Here is a 22233-nt window from a genome sequence, read left to right as displayed (position 1 = left end):
TACAACTCTTATCAAAGATTTCTACACCACCACTCTTGTTTGCTTCAAAGTTTCATCAGTCTTAATTGTATATACTTGAGGAATGAATCAGTAACCATAACAGTAGCAAAACATAACAGACATTTCATACTAAACCATGGCTTTCTGTTGTGCCCAGAATGTGTTTCGGAGACTGATTAAAAAGCCATCCACAGTATATGTAGTCACTCTACTTAAAAGGTTATACCTATGGAATATAGCAGTGCAACAACAGGGGAAAAGTGCACTTAAATTGGGGAGCATTAGAGGTGTGTGAAGTGTGTTGTAGTCTACATTGTGGAGGTATGGAAAGAATTTAGGGAACCTAATATCATTGAGCCAGATGTTATTAGATAGTGCTGAGCTTATCTGAAAAGATTTAACGGTGATTAACTGACTGTTATCATTGGAGCTCTTGTCATTTGTGTAGCAGCCATTCAAAGATCCAGTGCCAGTATAGCTTGTGTTTCGTATGTTTTATATGTTTAAAATAATTATGTAGATTAAACCCTTTCATGCATAGTGACCACACACATAGTCAGTCAAGGTACGCCTTTTCGTTATGTTTTAGGAAAATATAAGATGAAAATCAACCCTAAATGTCTTGAGAGAATTATTATAAATTAACAAATTTCTGTAGCTCTCCAGACCATTTGTTTGTTGGTCTCACTCTGAACTAAATTTCTACATAAAAAATAATAAGTAATTAAAAATTAAAGCAAAAATGTTTTTGTGCCAGGCTCCATTAATTGCCTTAAATTCAAAAAAAAAAAAAAAAAAAAAAATTAATTAATGTTGTTTTTGGGAATATATATATATATATATATATATATATATATATATATATATGTGTGTGTGTGTGTGTATGTAAGTATGTATGTATGTATTTTTTTTTTACCTCCTTGCATCTTGCAGCAGTCTGAAACTGGATACTATTTTGTATTTTCAGAAACGATGTTTCAAAAAAAATTTTGTCTTTAAGACCTGAATGTTAAAAAAAATGTGAAGATTTAATTTTTTATTATTCTTTTAGGCATACTGTCTTTTTTTTTTTTGCTCATAAGTAGACAGAATCAAAATTCATACATCATTTAAGTAAAAAAAAAAAAAAGAGAGAAAATCTAAAAGAATCTGGATAAGCATATAAGTAATTTATGCATGAAAGGGTTAACTAGGTAAGCTTTCACGAACCTTCTTTGGGGGAAAAACACGTTTTGAAAAATTAATGGATAACCATACAACAAATATATTTTATGTTAGCCATATCTGCTTACTACTTCACATTTTTTTACATTTATGCCATTACATATTGCAGTGGCAGGGCAAGTGTTCAGTTATTTGGTTAGTGAAATTGCTAGAATATTTTTTAAACAAACATCTGCAGAGTATTGCTCTTAGCCATCAGTAGTTTATCAAATTATGCAAAATCATCAACCTATAATATGTTTGTGGTTTTGTGTTTCTGTTTGTTTGTCCCATGCCATGCTGAATTTTTAGCACACCATACAAACCATAGTTAGTATGGAATGTCCGTTGGAATGTCCGTTAGAGTTTTACTACCATTATGGACACTATGTCATCCCTCTAGTAAACATCATTAAGACTGACTAAACTTTGAGGCAAACAAGAGTGGAGTTGTAGAGATAGTTTTTAATAAAAGTTCTGTTCTTTCTTTTATATCCCAACAACAAAGCTTGTCTTTCATCCACATAGCTAGCTGTGGTAGTGTCATAAGATGATACATAGGTACCACAGTAATATAATAATGTTAGTATCATGGGCTAAGTCATCTTGCTCAAAATACCCTAGGAATTCTATGACAGTATCATAAATGTTACATTTTAAATACATAATAAAACACAATGACAATAACATAGATAACATTATAAATGATAATAATGAAATGATAAAATTATGGTGTGATAGTTTAGTATGGTGTGTACAAACTGTCATTATTATATTATAATTGTCATTATAAATGAAGGTCTGTTACCACAATGGAAATCGCAACCCTTCTTTAGCAAAGATATTATATTTATTATTGTGTTCTTCTTACTATTAGCATGTTTAATTCTTCATTTGAATGGTTTAATCCAAACCTCAATAAATCAAAACCAAGTCACCTATAAATAATGTCAACTTTGGCCTGATATGTTCAGTGAATGGAAAGCTCAGGAATGAAAGCTCCATGGCTCAAAAAATAGCCAGAATATTATTGTACATATTTAAATAATGAGAGTAATGACTGAATAGTTGAATTGTGCTCATAAAATCAATCTCTGCTTATGCATTTATTTAAAAGATAGAAGGGGTCCCTGGCTGCATAAAGTCTGAGAAGCCCTGCTTTAAAGTACTGGAGTACTTATATAGCCATAATAGACTGCAGTAACTGCATAGATATAGCATAATGTTAACGCTGAAACTATTTTAAACTTATTTATCATGGTACATCATATTGATATACAGTATTGTTTGAACCCTAACCCAAGTTAAAGCAGGGAACCCCAAGGAAATTCGTTGCTTGCTGCCCTGCTGTTTGCTCTCTGAAAGCTGAAACATAGTTAGGTCTTAGCAGGGATGGAAAATACTTGAGTAATTGTACATCATTACTATAATTAAGCATTATTTTCGAGGTGTTTATACTTCACTCGTGTGTTATCAGTTTGAATAATTGTACTTTTACTTAATTATATTTCCAAGAAAAAAATTTACTTCTTACTCCTTACATTTTTTTAGACCTTCAAATCTCAAAGGTCTCTTCTTCTCTCATCCACCCAATGATTGTACACTATACTATATATCAGTTGAATGAGTTCCCATACATTTTATTTACATTTAAAGCATCCAGTCAAGTCCATCAATGTAGAAAAACCTATCTAGAACCATGACAATTCATCATCAGCTGTGTCCTTCTCATGCCACACAATGTAGTTAGCGCTATAGCTATCCACTCTATCTTTTAACTGCAGTGTGGATCTTGAGGATGAGTGCTCCTGGCCCTAACTCAGTAAAATGTTTCAGTATCCTGTATAAACTGGCTTTATATCACAGCACGGTTGAACAGCGCGGCTCGGAGACACAAACAGCAGGTTTATTCAAAACTAATAATAAATGGATTTAAAAAAAAACATGTTTAACAAATATAGATATTATATATCAGTGCTTTGTGCTTTGTAACAGTGGCAATAACTTGCTCCCTAGTCATTTGTAATAGATACAGGAATTTTATTCTAGTCAGCTTTGCATCAGGCCATATCACACCACCCAGATATGGATTATATTCATATTATATTATATTTATCAATTCCAGTAGCTATAGCAAATGACTAGGGAGCAAGTCAAATGGTAAATATCAATTATTTACAGGGTAATTTACTGTATTCACACTCTTGTTTAATAACTTATTAGCACTTTAATTTCTGTATCAGCAGGATTGTACTCAAGGACGGATTCCTCCACTCTTTTTTCAGCTAGACATCTATAATGTTCAGTCACAAGTAATTAAAGTTACTTCTCACATGAAAACATGACAGTAACTTAGTTTCACAGTTGAAAACATATAATTTTTACTTTTTAATACTTGAGTACATTTAAAAGGAACAACATCCTTGATTAACATTTTTTAAGGTTTTTAAATATTTTTTATTTTCCCTTATGTATAATTTCTATGTAATTTTTTCCACCCTTTAGTGAAAGCAGCCTAGATTTGGCCCACACCTTTACTGAAGTCCTGCTGATGTTTCAGTCAGTGCCAAAACAATACTGTGATGTACCACAGGCTCGTAACACACTTTGCCCTTTTCTTTCTGCACCTTATCGTCATTAATGCCATATATTGTGTTTTTCTGTTGTGTAGAGTCTGTGTCTGCTGTGTCCACGATTCTGCACCACTCATACCTTACTGGTGTTGCCTTTTGTGGTATGTGCTGTTACGACAGGGTTAGACTGGTGTGCAGTAGCGAGTAACCATGGCAACAGCACATGCCTTTTCTCCCAAATAAGCGATTCCCGCTAGCGGGGAGTTTTTGTCCTTCAACCCGAATGTCAGTCTTTTGAAGAGCAGCAGAGTCCCATCAAAACGTCACTCCCTGTTTCAATGGAGGCGGCAGTGCATTCTTTCAGCCACCCTGCTCACACACCACCTGGCAACTCTGCCTGATGCCACACACTGATTCTTACTGTATCGGCCTGCTGTCTGTCCTCTTTGGAACTCTTATTCTTCTCCTTTCTTCCTCTCACATACAGGTCATTTGGGAGTGGTGTACAAAGAGGACCACTAATGTTGGACCTCTAATGTTAGCTAGTAGTGTTAGATCTCTTTCTTTCTTTTTTTCTCTTTCCCTTTCATTCTCATTTTTGGGGGGATGCCTGTTATAGTAGGAGTCAGAAGCTGGAAGCAAATCAGGACTGTAACGCGTTATTACGTTTTAAAGGATCAGTGAAACAAATGTTGCTGGAATACAAACTTTATAGTTCAGCAGGGGATCTTTTAGGGTTTTCAAAAATGTTGTATTACAATGGAACACTTTGTACAAATTAATAACTGGGAAATCATTTTTGCTAATGGTTTCAGATAAACATGTATTTAACTAAAGAACGGTTAAAACCTAAAAATGTAATTGCTCATGAAATTCGCTTTCTCTCTGTATGTGTGAGGCTATGTACACATTCAGAGAGAACCCAGAAAGAATAATAACCTATAAAAACACACACTATTTTCAGACACTATGGATTTAAATATTATACACAGCCTCTCTTTGTTTCAGGGTTTAATTAATTGTTGTCTTGGAATGGAAAATACATAGATCTTAAAATAAGAACCCAAACTGAGCTACATTTACACTGAGCAATTGAGTTGATACAATCAACGTGTTTGTTCTTGGCTTTATTGCGTCCAACGATTTTAAGAGTCGTGACTGAAATATCTGAGCTGAGTTGTTTGTGTTTTTCTCCAAAGTGAGGGAGAACTTGACTGAAAATGGCTGGCCTTCACCTTTAAGGTAGCTCGCTGACGCCACAGGGGAAGTTTGGTGTATTTTTATTCTTTTCCTTTTTTCCACTTTTGCTGAAACGTTTCTTTGACTTAGCCAGTGCTAGGAACAGGGCCTTAGTCAGAGTCAGCACGCCTCCACTGACTCTCCAATACTGTGCGTGTGTGGTGTGTTTTCGTTGGTCTCCTCCCCAGTTTAGTTTCACAGTACTCCCTTTCTCAAAATGGCAAGGAGTGCTCCGCCACACACACTCGTTACAAAACCCCCATTCTCCACCACACTCCCCCTCATACGCACACTCGCCGACAGAGCATGACTTACGTTACCTTTAAATTCACTCCTTAAACAAGTCCAAAGAATTCTATAAGAATTCTACTTGTGCTAATTGCTCATAAAAGTATTCATGAACTCTCTTTGGAAGGATTGCTTCTCTCAAAAGTAGTATGAAAATGTCCCAGCTGCTGTCTCCGTCTGGCTCTGTCCCAATTTATAGCCTAATATAGACTTACTCATTTAATCAGCCACACCAGAACTATTTTAATAGAGTCTACATGCTGTGTATGTGTGTGTGTGTGTGTGTGTGTGTGTGGGTTTGCTCTGGATGCTGGCTCAAAAATTGTCGTTTTGCCTTTTTAATAGAGGCCTCTGATTATTTTTATTTGTGGCTGTATACATGCAAAATTACCTATGTCAGTAAATAAAGGGAACTTAAATGTAATATAACATAAAAATACTTTTTAAAACACTTTTTAAACAGTTATTAAATTATTAAATTAAATTTAATTATAAGCCTAATGAAACTAATTCATTTTCGGTGAAGAACTTGTGGGTTATGCGATTTCACACTTGTACATAGTGCTGTAAATTAATAATGAAGCTAATGGAGCGTCTCAGTGATAAGAGTGTCCCTTCATGACTCGTTTAGAAGTGATAGGCTCTTAATAACACACACACACACACACACACACACACACACACAGACACACACACTAGCAGATTATATTGGAGCTCATGCAGTGAATTGCTATTGATAATGAGGCAGATGTCTGTCTGCAGGCCCGACACAGCAGGGACGCATACACACACTTTGTCTCTCTCACTTTCTCTCCCTTGCTCCTTCCCTCCCTCTCTCTCATCCCCTCATTCAACCTCATTCCCCTGAAGTTTTAATTGCCCCTCTCCAGACAGAGAGAGGTGTGACCGTCCTGCATGTGTGTGTTGAAGGTCAGCCCTCATAGCCTTGGAGTAACAGAGTTGAGTCAGGGTCTCCCCTTTCTCACAACTCTCTCCACCAATCACGCTTCATCCTCACCTACTTTTCCATCCTCGCCGGCCAATCCGAGCAACGTTTCTGCCACGTACAAAGCCAATCAGGCTGATTAATGTATTCAGACACCCCTCCTCTTTTCCCTCCACAGGAATGAGCGTCATTTTATACACCCCCATAGCCTTGCTCTCTTTCTTGCTTTCTTGCTCTCTCCCCCCCTCTTTCAATGTCTTTATTGCAAAGAATGCGGCTTATTCTTTTACAGGCTCTTTTAGTATGTAACCCCTCTCTCTCCTCTCTTCTCCCCTTCTTTCGCGCTTTCTTCCGTTCCTCTCCAAAGTAATTAGACAGAGGCATGTAAGGAGGAGAAATTCATTTCATTGAAAGAGACAGAACAAAAGACAGGGAGAGAGTGAGAGAGGGAGAGAGAGGGGAGGGGGACGAAGGACAAACTTATGCTGTTGAGTGTCATTGTGTGAGTCAGAACGTGGAGGAAATAAAAAAACGGGATTACTGATAAATAAACCCTCCTCTCTCGCTCACACATACACACACCAACAGACGCACAATACCTGTCCCCCTCTCCCGCCTTTTTTGTCTCTGTCTGCCCATCGCCAGAGGGTGAAGAGCCTGACATCATCGCTTCCTGTAGTAAACAGGTGGGAGAAGGAACGAGGGGAAGAAAAGAGTGTAAGATAAAGTGGTAGAACAGGCCTCCCCATCTAAAGGCCTCTTTCTGGAGCACAGCACTTAGCCAAGGTTCAGTCTGACCTTCTGTCTGTGAGTCGTCCTGCTCTCCTGACACACCTCTCTGAGCAAGGCCATGCTGTCTGTCCCACTCACTGTCTTATATCAGCATTATTCCCTGAATTCATTTCAAATACATTATCCTTTTCTTCTATCTATGTCTCCCTTCCAACTCCCTCTCTACTCTCACTCCCACCATTACTCCTATCTTGGAGAAACACACTCCTTCCTTGGCCATAGCTAGACCATATGAAATTGGGGGTTGGGGGGTCTTTCGTTTGGATGTCACTGGTGGTGGAGGCTGCTAGAGGTCCACTAGCAACTTACCATGATTTTCCAGCTAAATTACACTGTATATGTGCCTTTATCAGTTTTGATGTTGTTTATTGCATTTGCTTTGCATTTACATTTGTCTCTGGGACCTCATTTATAAAACACTGTGTTCATTTTAGAGTGAAAGTGTGAAAGGAAGTGGAGTGAGCAGAAACATTACCATCTCTTATACATAATTTCTTTTAGAAAAACCAAACTGCATTAGGATCATACATAAGTGCACTACCATTAGGTGTCATCTTGTCTCCTCTCGTAAATAACCATATGTCATACTCAAACCACTTATATTTTGTTTTATTGATGATCTCATATACCTATTAGGGCTAGGATTATCAGTGTATCTGTTCACAGAAACCCCAGTGGAACCAGTGCAATAGGGAAAAGAGGATTTTGTATACAAAATGTATACATATTAACTCAGACCATCATGCTGCATTAATGTTATCGTAATGATTTCAGTTAGCTATAACAGATTAGCCTAATCTCCAACAGTGTCTTACAATGAGTGTGCCATTAATTATGATTTATGTTTGGAAAACTACCAATCCCTGCAAGTTGACTTTTAACATTGATGTTTACAGTGAGTTTAATAAGCAACCAGATGTATATTGCTGGGCAAAAAAAAGATTTGCCCAAAATGGGAAAATATTAAGCTTTTAATGGTTTAACAACAAATCATTGGTCAGGAAATGAGCAAGAATTAAAAAAATAGATAAAGGAACTCAGTATAGGATAGCTTTTCCCTTTGATTTCTTTAAATGTTTAAGCCTTGTGGCCCTTGATGAGCTGCATAAGGTGTGGCAGATAACCAAATAATAACTAAGCTTTGAAGAAAAAAAAACATCTTAGAAGATATTTTTGTACACCCAGACATGTGTTAGTTTGAATTTTACATCAAACATTTTAATCATTATCATGATTTTACCTTTGCATTCAAGAAGACTATATAAGTGAATTTCCTGTTTCTAGCTTTTCCCCAAACAAACAGTTCACTGCAGCAAAAGTAAACCAGCAAATGGTGGCACAGGAGTTCTCTGGAGTGCATTTGTGTAATTCTTGCTAATTTTCTGACCAATGATTTGTTGTTAAGACCATTAAAAGCTTAATATTTTGCCATTTCTGGCTTGGCCCATTTTTTTTTTTTTTGGCCCAGGAATGTATCTGAGTGACACCTTTGTCATAATGCCAGAACAGTGAACTGCTGAATAGAGCAGGCTGGCAAAAAAAAAAAAAAAGTTCTACCATTAAATGTGCATGAATTGTGTGATTGTGTGACGACATGTTATTACATGTACATTTATTTGGCAAATACTGTTATTCAAAGCAGCTTACAATTGAGACAAGATGTAAACAAAACAATTATTTTTTTCCACAATGGCCTGTTCAATACTGGCTCCAATTCACGCACAACTCCAAAACGACAGTCATCTAGAATTGCTAACAAACTAGTCAGCATCTGGCAAACAAAGAAAAAAAAAAAAAGACTTTGCGGTTATTAAAACTTTTTTAACTGTCTTTGGCCAAAGGTGCTATTTTTTTAGAGCCCAAACATGTTCACTGTAAAGTTGTTCTGCAACACCAGTACATGTTTTTATCGCCCAAAGCACATCAATATCACATGTAGGACACAGGTGCAGGTTCACGGTTTTAGTTAAAATCAATCAGGCAGAGAAACAAAAGGGCTAGGTAATACTCAGAACGAGGGATAATTTAATGATCAAGAGATTGGAAAACAGGCGTAAACTAAACAAATTGTCAATAAGAAGCAGGCTATGGTCAACAACAAGGCAAACCAGGCAGAGAACAAAGGCTTATAATCATCACAGGCGCAATGCTGGAGCAAGACTTCGTAAAGAGAATTAGGGTTATTTATGGCAGGAAAACAGGCACCATTAGTAATCCAGTGATTGTGACAGGAGATAGCCTTGATAGGCCTGGTGACCATGCAACAATGTTGTGGGATAGGGATCATGGGTATTGTAGTATACAACTTTGAGAATTACAGACACTGGTGTGACAGTAATAAGAAACTTTGCCTGTGGTTTGATTTACTCTGAAATAATTTTCACAGACTCATTGATCTTCAGTAACAGCTTTATCCTGGTCAGGATCTGGAGCCTATCCCGGGAATCTGGCTCCTGATCTGGAGCCTATCCCGGGAATCTGGCTCCTGATCTGGAGCCTATCCCAGGAATACTGGGACATATACTGAATGGGATGCTAGTCCATCACAAGGCACCATGCACACACACACACACACTCATTCACATGTAGAGTAATTTAGCATAGTCATTCAGTTTACTGGTATGTTTTGGGAAGAAACTAGAGAACCCAGAGGAAACCCACGTGAACACTGGGAGAACATGCACAGACAGCTCAGAGCTCAGGAGTGAACAGGGGACCCTGGAGCTGTGATGTGCCATCATGAGCTGTGACTGCCATTTGACTGAGGAGCATAAAAAGCTTCATTTAATAATAAGCAGTTCTTCCATGTTGAGTCTTCCAGAAAGATGTGACCCCAGCCATGCTCTTGTTTTCTAATAGAGAACATTTCTGAGATTTGCACAGAACAAAGTTCATCTAGATGAACTCTATATGAAGCACAGTCTACATAAGAAAAAAATAAAGATTGCTTCTGAGTAGGGTTGTCTCTAAGGGTGGGTGAAAATCTTGGTTGCCTATGCTGACTTTTCATCAACTAAAATTACAGCAAGAGAGTTTGTTTGAAATGGATGTTGAGACAAAATTCTGCAATCTGCAAAAAAAAAAAAAAAAAAGAAAAAAGAAAATGCAAAACAACTTTGAGAAGTCTAATGAGTGTTTTTTGAAACAAATTTTTTAGTCATCGTACATTAAGCACTTAGTCAGAGTTTGCCAGATAATAAATAAAGGTGCATTCTCCTATTGCTTCAGCCAGGGATAAGCTATGATGAGCTGTGAGGAAGGCTTGTATATACTAAATGGAGGGTGTAACATCTTCCCGGTGGCAGAAAATGGCAACTATAAACAATAATTAGGCAGATTGTGTGTGTACAAGACATGATTATGTTATTGATCATAGAGAATAAGTTCTTAATAGAAAGAAACAACAAAGATATCTGTGATCACCTGCTAGCTGCCCTGCTGTATGCGAAGTATATTTTATTTGTATTCACTGTAATGGGGTTAGTTTTACTGTAATGACCTTTTTAGGGCTTAAACTCAAGTATTATTAAATCTTACAGAAACACTGGGGCAAACATTTGTCCTGTTTAGGTTCCTCAATCATAGACATGTATACAGCATTCCACTATGCTAATACCTCCATATTACTGAGCCTTTCACTTTTTTTCATTAAAATGGATTGCAATTACAGTTTGCAGATCTGCACCCAAAGAGCAAGTTTTCTGCAAGAGCTACACATATTTCCAAATCAATTGCAGACACCCCAATTTAATTTACTAAGCCTGTACTTTAGATGAGCATCTGTATTTTGTGTGCATTTTAATTTACCGTGTGCCCATCATTTATGCTACTTTTATTGTTAAATCCATGTGGAAGAACCAAAGAAGCAGCCAGCTGAGATGGCTTAAGTGTGAGATGGTGTGCAGACTCCACACCACAGAGGTACTCTGGCACAGTAATAATGCACTCACACTTTGGGACTCTTAAGGAATCTTATTACATCAACATATTCGAGGTATAAACTCACACTGTTAGAGAAAATATCCCCAGTATACAGCTACAGCAATTTAAGTCTTTAAGTATTTAAGAAATGCATAATTTGCTATGCTATCATGCATGAGCTGATTATGTTTAGTTCTGTATCTTATTTGTATGAGCACACCACACACAAGCCACATTCCCTCAGCCCAGACCGTGCAACAAAAATAATACCCTGGGCACTGCACACCTCTTGAGATAGCCCTGAGTCAAATTTCCACCTTAATTTTACTGCTTTGTAAAACATAAAAAAGCAGGTGAAAAAATAGCATCAATTTAAGCATCAGTTTTACCATTTAGTCATAAAATCCCCTGTTAAATTCCCTGTGTTTTTTTTTTTTTTTGTCTCTTTTAAAGACAACTATTTTTTCCATTTTTTTTCATTTTCTTCCCAGTTTGGTTGCCTGTCAATTCTCACCCATCAATCAAGGAAGGTGAAGGCTAATATGCTTCATCCAAGACACATGAAGCCAGCCAACTACATCTTTTTGAAGTTCATGTCGCATCACAGGGCAGCATAACACACTCAGAGGAAAGCGTTGTCTGCCCTCTTCCGCATACATGAGCTCGCTGACACCCACGACTGGCTAATGTCAGTGTGATTGAGAGGGGAGAGAGAGTATAAGATCCCTCCCACCCAAAGAGCACGGCCAATTTTGCTCCCTAAAGCCACTTTATAAAATCCACTGTACCAAGCTAACTAACAAAAATGTCAGTGGCAAGATTTTAAGCCTACAATTTCTGTCTATATTCTTTTAAATACAAGACACACATGCAGATCTATGTGTGCCCTTAATTGACACATCTATGGCTGTGCCTTCCTCTCTTCCACTCTCTCTCTCTCACGTTCTCCCCACTGTCACTGACATTCACAGGTCTTCTTGTTGTCTCTCCCCATCTCCTTGCCTTTGATTTCTCTCTCAACCGCTCACTGATTTACATTGAAGGACAGGTGCACATACACACACACACACACACACAAATACAAACAAACAGAGGCACACGTGCATGGATACACAGATGTACATACGCCCATGCATGCATGCAATCACATCAAACGAGACTTGAGGCTTGTTTGGCATTCAGTGTCTGAGTTTATGTTTGTTGCTCACACACACACACAGATGCTTTAGAAGTTTATGTGCATTACTCACACATAAAAACAATGTAGATTGCTCCAGCAGAACTGTTTCTTGCTTCATTCTGCAAAAATATTTTTTAGGCTTCTAGTGGAGAGTTACAATTGCATCTATCTCTCTTTATCTCTCTCTCTCAAAATAGCAATTGAATAAGAAAACATGCTTTATTAACGGCAGGTACACTTGGAGTTAAACTCATTAAGCCTAAAGATAAAAGACTCATAAACAGTGCTAATATTAACTGTAAAACATGCAACTGAAAAACTGCAAAATGTGTCTGTCTCATTAGAGTGATAAGGATTTTGACTTTTCTGATTAGATTTGATCTAGAGTGTTCTAAAAAGATAGTCATTTCTAAAATGAATCAGTTCACTACCACATTTAATCATGAACATTTCTACATTTACATACACATTACATTTCTTGATTTAGCCTATACATTGGTTACTTTGTCAAATATTAGACTAGTGAGAATAAGGTCATTTAAATGAAAATGTTTAAATATAGAGTGTGTATATGTGGTGATTAGTTTTCTTTTTACAAGAGACGGTACTGTTTTTCCAGCACTCAAATTAAACACTGTGATAGATATTATTGAATAAATACAGAAATATGTCTGTGTCAACAGTGTGGGGTTATCTTTGGTGGCAAGCTGAGTTAAATTTAACAGTGCTGTTTAAAATATATTTAAAAATCTATATTTAAAAATCTAGGTGAACAAACAAAACATATGATCTTTATTGGACAGTTAAAAGTGATAAAGGTTTATCATAAAACCCCCTTTCCCCTCACTTTCCTCAGTTGTATGATAAGTTTAAAGGTTTGCACTGCACCCTCTGTCCCAATCCGTCTCTTCATCCAGGTGTATAAAGATATAGTCCTCCAAGCTGCCTTCTTCTGAGTGTCACTCTATATAGAAAATGAAAGCTAAATGTTAGACAATTGGCCAGCACTGTGGTGTAGCACATAGAGTCACAGCTCCAGGGTGCATGGTTTGATCCTGAGCTTGTTCTCATCATGTCTGCACGGGTTTCCTCTGAATTCCTCTAACTTCCCAAAAACATACCGGTAGGTGGATTGCTTACTCTAAATTGCCCCCACATGTGAACGTGTGTGTGCCCGTGCATTGTGAAGGACTGGTGTGGATTCCTGTCTTGCGCCAGGTGCTCCTGAGATAGACTCCAGATCCACCTTAAACCTGATCAGGGTAAAGCGGTTACTGAAGGTGAATGAATGTTAGAAAATTAAGTGAACCAGCATTACTGGATCAAGTTGCTAATAATACCAGCAGTGTTTCAGTAAAATAGTATTTAGAAGAACAATCACATCCTGATTACAATTTTCTATACCTATGGAAGGCTAAACAGCATGTACACTAATTTTAGATTCAGCTAGCAAAACATTAGTCTGCTGTAAATTATTATAACAAATAAATTGCTTGGGATATCTGATATATTTTTGCCCAATTTAAGTAACAGTGCTGAATTCAAATTTGTTAAATTAGCTGATCATTATGAACTATTAACACATATTATTTTGCCTTGAATTTTATGGATAAGATTGTGTTTATTAGCATTGTGCCCATAGATTCTTTGTAGCTTTTTTATGATGGTGTTGTGTAAATGACAGCCTGAGTTTAAGATTGATCTGTGCTTTGAATCCATCAATAAGCAGACAGCAGATTAGCCTGCTACCTACATGTTAACAAGTCTTTAATAGGCAAGATGAGAACTCTTTAACAATGTGATGATGACACTCAAACGTGACAACGCTGTGGCCATGGAGTAGTTGAGTGAGACCTTATTTTATTTAACAATTTATTTTCACAAATAAAATGTGACAATTTCAAGATATTTATATCTCAAAGGAGCCGAGACATTGCCTGAAAAACACTGAGATACCAGCGCTGCTTACTAGCACTCCTGCACTAAATTCATCAGCTGGAATGACAACCTTGGCTGACAAAGTAAGCCAACTACCAGCAGGTAAAAAAGAAACAGATGTTCAGCCAAAAACTACTGCGATCAGCAATCGTGCTGGTCACTATAGGTTGAAAGGGCATGAATGGGAGGAGAGGCCAATATTATATCTCTTTGTAATCATTATAGCTAGAGTTTTATCCAAAGCACCTTTAAGTTTTGCACACTGTCATGTCCTTTGATCGCTCTCTGTGCATTGCTTTGCGTAAAACTACAGATGACTTTTTCTTTTTTTTTTTTTATGTGCCTTGCCCATTAGTGCCACTGTAGATAGGCAAACCAGAGAGGGGCAGGACAGCGAGTACAAGCAAAGAAGGCAATGCATAAGATTTTATTTATCTATTGCATAATTTTTAATATCATATCATCAATTCAATTCATGACAGCCTGAAATAACATGATTCCATATTGGAAGGTGTGCTCCTGAAAAATTAGGGTAAAAGGGATGGTGCCTAAGGATCCAGAGCTGCCCTGATATTCCCCACCTCACAGAACCCTCAAACACACACACACACACACACACACATGGACGTGTCACTCGATCACAGGGAGTTATGTGAAGTTATGATGAGGGTGTGCCAAGAACACACACAGAGATCATGCTGATGCACTGCAGACCGAAAACCTGAAGCTATGTCACGCATCATGCAGATTAAGTCTGTATGTATGTGTGCATACATGTGTGTGTGTGTCTATTGTGTCCCTACTGTTGGCTTTTTGTTACAGTGACCATGTGTGTATGCGTGTATGTGTGTGTGGGTGGGTGTGCGTGTGTGCACGATTGAATGATGGGGGGAGTCTGTGGCTGCTTTGGCAGGGCTGTAAGGCGTCAGTGCTCTGCCTCATGGGACGTTCTGGCAGAGTGACATACCCACAATATGCGCGCACACACACACACACACACACACACACACACACACACACACACACATGCTCACATACTGACACAGATACAGACACATAACCACAGCAGTGCAGTTTAGATAATTAAAACCACACACACATGAACGCACACACACTTTCTCTTTCTCTCTGTCTGCCTCTTTATCTCTGTATTTTTCTTTCTAAATCACTTTGTCAAACAAATTAACCAATAAAGCCATGTGTGTTTTTGTTTTGGGTAGGAGTGGTGTCTGTCTGCATAATGTCTGTGAGTTACATAATAAAATATCTGCAGTTGGTTCTATATTTGCCATATTGGTATTATCATTACATGTGGAGTTTTGCTCCTGAAAGTCTATGTGTGTGTTTGTGTGTCTATTCAATCATGACGTTGAACTGTGCAGGAAGTATGGCTTTAATTTCCATTGCTTTCAGACTGCTTGCACTCCATTCGTAAGATTTTTTTTTCTGTCACAAAAATTCTCAGTGTTGTGAGAATGCCCGTCTTTTGTGGAATCAAAGTATTTTCCCATAAAACTCAAACCCTTCTGTGGTTTAAAACAGTGCTTTCTCTCTCTCTCTCTCTCTCTCTCTTTTTTTTAATTTTCCTGCTCTGTCATTTTCTTGCTGGTTTGTTCACAATGTCTCGTCTCCCGTGCCAGTGCTCCGGCTCATCCTCTGATGATTTGATGAGGGTGAGGGACAGAGATTTGACCTCATAACCATACACACATACACATTATTGGAGTAGTGGAGACTGCAATATTCTCAGGCTGTGGTCTGTCTGGCACAAACAATATAAAAACATAATTACTCCAAGATGGAGGATATCATTTTGATTTGCTGAATTTGGGGAATATTTGGAGGATACATTAAGCTGGATGTAAATTACAGGCCTGAGTGGAACAGTGTTTAAAGGAAAATGTCTGTGTGCTTGGTTCAGCTGAATGGAGAGATAGAGAAGATGAATGGAGAGAGTAGAAGTGTTCCAGAAAGTAAAGACAGCTCTGGAGAGTATTTGACACTTACGTTTTTAACTCCACTACTCTCTTTTACACTTTCTTTTGTTACTGATTTACTCTTTTTTCCTATATTTTGTGTGACAGTTTGCAAGCTGATGTAACTCGCAGTTTTGCTCAGTTTTATTTTCATTATGCCTGCTAGTTTAATCATAGTCCTGTCTTGCAATTTACTGTATTGTTTTGCTGCACAGTTTTAAACCGCCGCACATTTTGCGCTTTATGTTGTCTTGTGTATCATGCTCTTTTATTGTTGTGTGTTGCACTCTAGTCCTGGAGGAACAATACTCCATCCAATTGTATATGTATAAATAGATGAGATGACGAAAATGTTCTCTACTTGACCTCTGCATCATACAGCTTGTGTTTTTGTGTGTGTGTGTGTTTTTGTTCAGAATTGCAGGTCCTAATGAGTAGCTTGACATACAGCTGCTGCTGAGGTCTTTGACTTTCTTTAGCTGCCATGAGGAACTAGTAATTGAACCACACCAAGCAGAGGCCAGCTTTAACTGCATCTCTATACAAAGCACCCACAGTTTTGTATATGGTTTTTCTGCACAGCCATATATACATTTTCCTGGAAATGTCATTGAATTGAACAGTTTTTTTGTATGTATTTCTAAGAATAAAAGTTTATAAGATACACTGTAAAGCCTAACAGTGAAAATGACTAAATGAAATATGTATTGACTACACAAACATGTCCAAAATGTCATATTTACTTATCTGAATGAAGTTATGAGAACTCAGTAACTGAACATTGTTTGAAGAACTCAATCTGATTGAGTTACTTCATTTGTGTGTGAAACTTTAATTTTCTTACAACCATTTATGGTGCTGTTGGCTGCTTGGTGATACAAAAATCCAAAATAATCTGCCTTAAAATATTTCTTAACAGCAAATAAGCTGATGTGGACACCAAAAAACAAAACAAAAGAAAAGAAAGACAGAAACGTTATACTGACGTCTTTTTTACCTTTTTTAGCTTTGCTTGGCCATTTATGCCAGCCGGCCCTGGTCTTATTGTATTCCAGAGTTTCTTTCCTTGGTGCGCTGAGGTGCATACATGTGTAGGCAACCATGTCATTTGTGGGGGACAAATGAGAAAGTTTTCCCAGGGGTGGGTGCTAAGGGATTCCACTGACACGGGCCAGGAATGCTTGGCATACCTGCACATAGGTGTGGATAAATAAAATTGTGACTGGTAAGGTACTGACAGTTGTGGCCAGTTATGTAGACACATCAGACAGTTCAGGAGTGGAGCATCTGATGATGCTATTGTTTTTGAAGTCAATGTGTGTGTATATATATATATAGTTTCATGATATGGTATTTTGCCTGATTTCAAGACTGAGGAGATGATTTCATCACCCTGCTTCACACCTACACTGGCATTTCCCAAAGATGAGCTTCCATGATCAGATCTGTGTGTGTGTGTGTGTGTATGAGCATGTGTGCTCAGCACAAAAATGTCATACATATGAAAATGTAGCCATGTATAGATCCCAAAAGTATTTCCTCCAAGTTATTCCCTTATCGTTCTCTTTGATATAAGATGGAAAGAGGTAGATTAAGCGAGTGCCTGCGTGTGTGTGTGTGTGTGTAATAGCAGTGGACGTACATTTCCTCTGTATGATCATGTGTGGAGCACATGGCTCCTGCTCACTGTGATGAGCGGCCAACACAAATCAGCCAACTTCCTGTGGACAGGGCTTCTGGGATCAGTAACTTCCTGTCCTGCAAGAGAGGGATCCAAACGCATTTATGTGCCTCGGCTATTTTTACTCAGAAGTTATTTTTTGAGTCAGGTGTTCGTTCTCTAATATACAGTACTATCTCTCTCTCTCACACACACACACACATAGAGCTGTATTTCATGCTCATCTATGAATGTATGTGGGTTTTTTGTGAAAGTATTGAAACCAGGAAATTCTAGTAAAGCCGGAGACCTGAGAGTTGCGCGCACTCGACTGATTTAAGCCTTATCTCAGACATTAAAGCTCAGGCATCCACCCGTAATCTTGCCTCCATTTTGTAGCTGCATAACACAAATGGTGTCTGATATTGGTAACTTAGCTTCTCATGAAAATCAAGTTGCTTGTGCCAAAAAAATTCCTCATTCTTGACCAGTTCCCAGAAGCCAAGCAGCAATTACCCAGCATTCCAGGGCACTTTGTGGTTGGCCAACATGATTCCGTCCCTCCAGTTAGCACGCCTCCTCTTCCTCAGTAAAGTACAGGGCAAAGAGTGGATGCACTTTTGTGGTGCAGCATACATGTGTGTGTGTGTGTGTTTCAGTGACTTTTACAGGTCTCACCACAGCTTTGGAGCCATCACACCATGAACTACCAGTAAGCAAACACCATCCTCTTCTGTTTCACAAATAATAGCCATCTAAAGTCCATACTTCAGCACATAGCTTCATGATGAGCTTCTATACTGGGATCCTGGGTTGTGCAGTTTTTAGAAATGTGTATGCTGGCATTCTTTAGTTGCCCACTGCCAGACTATTTGTTGGACTATTTCTGTGAAGGTTGCCTATTCTTCATACTGTACTAATTGGTCAAGGACATGCTGCCCACTCATCCTTATATAACTGGATTTTAACATAGGTCAGTCTAGTTGACCTTTGACACTGGAGCAGAGCATTGACCCACACAGAGACAGTCCTGTCTGATAAAGGATCGAGAGCAAACCAGCAATGTCTCTACAGGTCCCAGAGTGCATAACCTTTGACCTCACGGTCTTAAGATTACGCCCTGATTTACAGTCTCAGTCAGGTTCTAGCCACTGACCTTTGCCCTGTGAGTGGGCAGCCTGCTCTGGGCAGTCTCAGGCCTCATATTGAAACTCTCCATATTATATTCATGTCACTAAAATTCATCTGCTGTGTGGAAAAAATGGTGAACCAGATTTTACCTTGGACATGTGTTCAGTAGATGGTTTGATGAAGGATAATCTAGTGTGGTGGACTGGAGAAGGGCCGGAGTGTGTATTGTCCCTCATGAATGTGCAGCAGAGCTGTAAGCTGTATTGAGGCCCGTTCTGGCACACTCCTGTAGCGAGCTGTGCCAGGCAGGCAGATGTTTGGCACAGACGAGCAGTGGCGGAAATCTCCCCTTATCAATGCCAGGCTATCAGCCTAGGGCCATGCTGCTGAGGGCACACACACTCCTGCCCTGCTGCTCATACACACACACACACACACACACACACAGCAGTTCAGTGGCACAAGATACCAGAGCACTCTTACTAAGTACTATCATTCTTCAGTTCTGCCTGTGTCTTGCATGTGTGTGTTTGTGTGTGTGTTCCTACTACTGCTCATTCATAACAAAAGCATTATATCCTTATCACATAATTACGTGTTTGAAGGAAATTCATCACAATAGTAGATATATACAAAATTTAATTATGGTAATAAATTTTCCCAAAGAGTTTGTTTTCCCCAATTGAATTAAGCTATTACTCATAATATGCATGAACGCATGTGTGTGTGTGTGTGTGTGTGGTTTCATGCAGATGTAAGTGATGCCTTGAGTTCTTTACCACTAAAAAGAGTCTCCATTGAAAGGGGGAAAAGGCAGTCAAAGAAACTGGCCTCCTCACACACACATAACACACACAGCACAGCGCACATATGAAGAGATTTATTTTTCCTTTTTTCTTCCTAAGCCTTTCATCACAGACTCCATATGGAACTAATTCAAAGGATCGTCTTTGCGCCTCCTGTGCTCTTACTCTCTCGGTTTCTCTTTGTCTCCTTTTCCCTGTCACTTCCTCCTTTTCCTTCTTTCGCTCCTGCTGACTTTCCCTCTCTCTGTCTCTATCACTTTTTCCCTCTCTCTCTCACTCTCTCTCTTTCTCTCTCTCACTCTCTCTCTTTCTCTCTCTCTCTCTGTCTATCACTCTCTCTTTCCTTCTCTCTGAAGTGGAAAATCTGAAGTAATTGCTTTCTGAATTAAAGACTGAAGCCTGTGAGAAATACAAACCACCATTTATTTTTACCCTCTACAGTGAGAAGCCTGTGTGTGTGTGTGTGTTTGTGCTATAAAGTAGCTTGGAGGTGTATGTGCCTCAGAGATGACACACTCTTCCTCAGGACACTCTGGATCTTGTATACATGCCCATACTCATGGAAGTGGGGAAGGAAGTGGAGCTCTCCAGTCTGTCGTTTCCAGCTCAAAGCTTTAAAACAATGAAATTGATTGACATACTCATGGATGTTCTGGAAGCTACACAGCACCTCAGGCCTCAGGTCTAGCTCTCTGAGACCCACATACTGCCCTGCGCCAGAGCATTAGTGCAGTGATATTTCACCTTCTATAAAAAAACCTGCCCTCTGACTTCTACTGACCCCAGAGCTAGCTCTATCAGAAATTTGATTACATGCACCAACACGTTTGTCCATGTTACAGCCCAATGTGACAACATGCCTATGCACACTGCCCTAAAAGTCACGCAAAAGCACTCCACGTGACAAGGAGCAGCCTTCTGAGATCACCCGATCACAAGCCCAAGCTAGTGGTGGCCAGAGTCTACCACAAGAAATAATAAATAAATAAATAAATAAAAACATAATAGCAATTATGGTGGCAAAGTGGCGCAGTGGGTAGTGTTGCCGCCTCACAGTCCCCGGTTCAATCCTGAGCTCGGGTTACTGTCTGTGTGGAGTCTTGCATGTTCTCCCCATATGCGCATGTGTTTCCACTGGCTTTTCTGGTTTACTCTCACCTCCCAAAAACATACCAGTAGGTGGATTGGCTATGGCGAATTACCCATAGGAGTGAGTGTATGTGTGTGTGTGTGGTGCCCTGCGATGGACTTGCATCCCATCCAAAGTATATTCGTGCCTTGCACCCAGTGTTCCCATTGTGATAGACTAAAAATTAATGTGAACATTTATTCATTTCAGTAAGTGCTTTATGCAGCTCAGGGTCATGGTGAATCTGTAGCCCATCCTGTGAACACTAGACTCAAGATAAAATAGACCCTGATTAGGAGGTTAGTGAATTATGGGACATCACACACACTCTCTCATTCACACCTAGGGGCAGTTTAGAGTATCCAATCCACCTACCAGTATGTTTTTGGAAAATGGGAGGAAAATGGAGAACCTGAAAGAGAAAGTAATGGGTTCTCAGTATCGAACCCCAGACACTGGAATTGTAGTCTTGGATGAGTGTCTGTCTCTACTTTAACACCATTTTAAGTGAGCAGAGTTATGAATGGTTCAGCAAACACTCACTAACTTTTTCATGCTTGCTAATTATAGCTATATTTGAGTTGTGTTTACAGGAGTGTGTATTTCTGTTATTTTATTCAATGTAGTTCATATTACCAACCAACAGCAGATGAAATGACTTGACGCTGTGCAAAATAGAATCATTTTATGTGGTAAATGGGTTTGGAAATGGGTTGAAAACAACATGTCTTAGGTGGGGTGTCTTTTTTTTTAGTGGCTCCAAAATCAAAACATATCCACGAGTAAAGCTGCCATATCTGCTTAATTAAGTTGCTAAAACTGACTGTGGAAATACCAGATAGCAATAATTCTTAAACAGTTATTGCAAGTCTAAGAAATTCAGACAGGGATCAGTCATTCCAGGCCAAACTGTTCATGCATTTCGATGTGGCAAATGGACTGCGCTGTCCTTCTGAGTTCAGCGATCAATGCTCTGGTTTGAACAGCTGAGGTTGCAGTTTTCTCAACTACTCTTGTTTCACCAAGGCTCTTGTTTTTTTGTGAGCTAACAACAACTTAGGCCAGCCACAATTGCACTGTACGGCTTGAGATGCAGGAAATGGAAAAGCCAGGCCAAGTCTTCATAGCGAAATGTACTGTGTGAAAGAGCCAGCGGAAATGCTGAGTTGCTAATTATGTTTGTTTCATTGGACGGAAGCGGGTTTGGTTTGGTATTGGTTGGCCTGTCTCAACTCGCTTTAAAAAAATTCCCTGATAAGGGCAATTGTAGCTGTAGCTGGAGGTCAAGACATTCCAGTTTTGATGACTGATACTGCTAAACGTTTGACTTCTATGGTCATTTTGAAATTGTAATTGTTTAATAAAGCATTTCATCATCTTGTTTCAACCATGAAGTTACAACGATTCATGTTTAAGTCAGAAACACGTCCCCCCCCCCCCCCTCCCCCCCC

Source organism: Pangasianodon hypophthalmus, chromosome 3 (genome assembly GCF_027358585.1).
Source record: "Pangasianodon hypophthalmus isolate fPanHyp1 chromosome 3, fPanHyp1.pri, whole genome shotgun sequence".
NCBI classification, from domain to species: Eukaryota; Metazoa; Chordata; class Actinopteri; order Siluriformes; family Pangasiidae; genus Pangasianodon; species Pangasianodon hypophthalmus.
The sequence above is the reverse complement of the archived record's forward strand: the minus strand, read 5'-3'. Positions refer to the sequence as shown.